The sequence below is a fragment of the Panthera pardus genome, unplaced genomic scaffold, assembly GCF_024362965.1.
Source record: "Panthera pardus isolate Hobbes unplaced genomic scaffold, ASM2436296v1 HiC_scaffold_1, whole genome shotgun sequence".
Lineage (NCBI taxonomy): Eukaryota > Metazoa > Chordata > Mammalia > Carnivora > Felidae > Panthera > Panthera pardus.
The window spans coordinates 6,928,692-6,932,060 of record NW_026526654.1 but is presented as its reverse complement, the minus strand read 5'-3'; positions in this window follow the sequence as shown (position 1 = coordinate 6,932,060).

The window sequence follows — 3,369 nt, the reverse complement described above, 5'->3', positions numbered from 1 at the left end:
CCGTCTTTTTTCCATTGGATTTTCTTTCCTGCTTTGTCAAAGATGAGTTGGCCATACTTTTGTGGGTCCATTTTTGGAGGCTCTATTATATTCCATTGTCTATGTGTCTGTTTTTGTGCCAATACCATGCTGTCTTGATGATTACAGCTTTGTAGCAGAGGCTAAAGTCTGGGATTGTGATGCCTCCTGCTTTGGTCTTCTCCTTCAAAATTACTTTGGCTATTCGGGGCCTTTTGTGGTTCCATATTAATTTTAGGATGGCTTGTTCTAGTTTCGAGAAGAATGCTGGTGGAATATTGATTGGGATTGCATTGAGTGTGTAGATAGCTTTGGGTAGTATTGACATTGTGACAATATTTATTCTTCCAATCCATGATCAGGGAATGTATTTCCATTTCTTTATATCTTCTTCAATTACCTTCATAAGCTTTCTATAGTTTTCAGCATACAGATCTTTTACATCTTTGGTTAGATTTATTCCTAGGTATTTTATGCTTCTTGGTGCAATTGTGAATGGGATCAGTTTCTTTATTTGTCTTTCTGTTGCTTCATTATTAGTGTATAAGAATGCAAATGATTTCTGTACATTGATTTTGTATCCTGCAACTTTGCTATATTAATATATTACTTCTGGCAGACTTTTGGTGGAGTCTATAGGAATTTCCATGTATAATATCATGTCATCTGCGAAAAGCGAAAGCTTGACTTCATCTTTGCCAATTTTTGATGCCTTTGATTTCCTTTGTTGTCTGATTGCTGATGCTAGAACTTCCAACACTATGCTAAACAACAACGGTGAGAGTGTACATCCCTGTTGTGTTCCTGACCTCAGGGAGAAAGCTCTCAGTTTTTCCCCTTTGAGGATGATATTAGCTGTGGGCTTTTCATAAATGGCTTTTATGATCTTTAAGTATGTTCCTTCCATCCCGACTTTCTCGAGGGATTTCATTAAGAAAGGATGCTGAATTTTGTCAAAGGCCTTTTCTGCATCAATTGACAGGATCATATTGTTCTTATCTTTTCTTTTATTAATGTGATGTATCACGTTGCTTGATTTGCGAATGTTGAACCAGCCCTGCATCCCAGGAATGAATCCCACTTGAGCATGGTGAATAATTCTTTTTATAAGCTGTTGAATTCGATTTGCTAGTATCTTATTGAGAATTTTTGCACCCATATTCATCAGGGATATTGGCCTGTAGTTTTCTTTTTTTCCTGGGTCTCTGTCTGGTTTAGGAATCAAAGTAATACTGGCTTCATAGAATGAGTCTGGAAGTTTTCCTTCCCTTTCTATTGTTTGGAATAGCTTGAGAAGGACAGATGTCATCTCTGCTTTAAATGTCTGGTAGAATTCCCCTGGGAAGCCATCTGGTCCCAGACTCTTATTTGTTGGGAGATTTTTGATAAGTGATTCAATTTCTTCAGTGGTTATGGGTCTGTTCAATCTTTCTATTTCCTCCTGATGGAGTTTTGGAAGTGTGTAGGTACTTAGGAATTTGTCCATTTCTTCCAGGTTGTCCAATTTATTGGCATATAATTTTCATAGTATTCCCTGATAATTGCTTGTATTTCTGAGGGATTGGTTGTAATAATTCCATTTTCATTCATGATTTTATCTATTTGGGTCATCTCCCTTTTCTTTTTGAGAAACCTAGCTAGAGGTTTATCATTTTTATTTTTTCAAAAAACCAACTCTTGGTTTTATTGATCTGCTCTATATTTTTTTTAGATTCTATATTGTTTGTTTCTGCTCTGATCTTCATTATTTCTCTTCTTCTGCTGGGTTTGGGGTTTCTTTGCTGTTCTGCTTCTATTCCCTTTAGGTGTGCTGTTAGATTTTGTATTTGTGATTTTTCTTGTTTCTTGAGATAGGCCTGGATTGCAATGCATTTTCATCTCAGGACTGCCTTTGCTACATCCCAAAGCATTTGGATTGTTGTATTTTCATTTTCATTTGTTTCCACAATTTTTTTTTAATTTCTTGTCTAATTGCTGGTTGACCCATTCAATCTTTAGTATGGTTTTCTTTAACCTCCATGCTTTTGGAGTTTTTCCAGACTTTTTCCTGTGGTTGATTTCAAGCTTCATAGCATTGTGGTCTGAAAGTATGCATGGTATGATCTCAATTCTTGTAAACTTATGAAGGGCTGTTTTGTGACCCAGTATATGATCTATCTTGGAGAATGTTCCATGTGCACTCGAGAAGAAAGTATATTCTGTTGCTTTGGGATGCAGAGTTCTAAATATATCTGTCAAGTCCATCTGATCCAGTGTATCATTCAGGGCCCTTGTTTCTTTATTGACCATGTGTCCAGATGATCTATCCATTGTTGTTAGTGGGGTATTACAGTCCCCTGAAGTTACCACATTCTTGTCCATAAGGTTGCTTATGTTTGTAATTGTTTTATATATTTGGGGGCTCCCGTATTCGGTACATAGACATTTATAACTGTTAGCTTTTCTTGATGGATAGACACTGTAATTATTATATAATGCCCTTCTTCATCCCATGTTACAGCCTTTAATTTAAAGTCTAGTTTGTCTGATATAAATATGGCTACTCCAGCTTTCTTTTGACTTCCAGTAGCATGATAAATACTTCTCCATCCCCTCAATTTCAATCTGAAATTGTCCTCAGGTCTAAAATAGATGGGTCTTGTTTTTTTATCCATTGTGATACCCTATGTCTTTTGCTTGGCGAATTTAGTCCATTTACATTCAGTGTTATTATAGAAAGATATGGGTTTAGAGGCATTGTGATGTCCGTAGGTTTCATGCTTATAGTGATGTCTCTGGTACGTTGGCTCATAAGATCCCCCTTAGGATCTCTTGTAGGGCTGGTTTCATGGTGACAAATTCCTTCAGTTTTTGTTTGTTTGGGAAGATCTTTATCTCTCCTTCTATTCTAAATGACAGAGTTGCTGGATAGAGGATTCTTGGCTGCATATTTTTTTTTCTGTTCATCACATTGAAGATCTCCTGCCATTCCTTTCTGGTCTGCCAAGTTTCAGTAGAGAGATCAGTCATGAGTCTTATAGGTCTCCCTTTATATGTTAGGGCACGTTTATCCCTTGCTGCTTTCAGAATTTTCTCTTTATCCTTGTATTTTGCCAGTTTCACTCTGATATGTCGTGCAGAAGATTGATTCAAGTTACGTCTGAAGGGAGTTCTCTGTGCCTCTTGGATTTCAATGCATTTTTCCTTCCCCAGATCAGGGAAGTTCTCAGCTATAATTTCTTCAAGTACCCCTTCAGCACCTTTCCCTCTCTCTTCCTCCTCTGGAATACCAATTATGCGTAGATTATTTCTCTTTAGTGCATCACTTAGTTCTCTAATTTTCCCCTCACACTCCTGGATTTTTTTATCTCT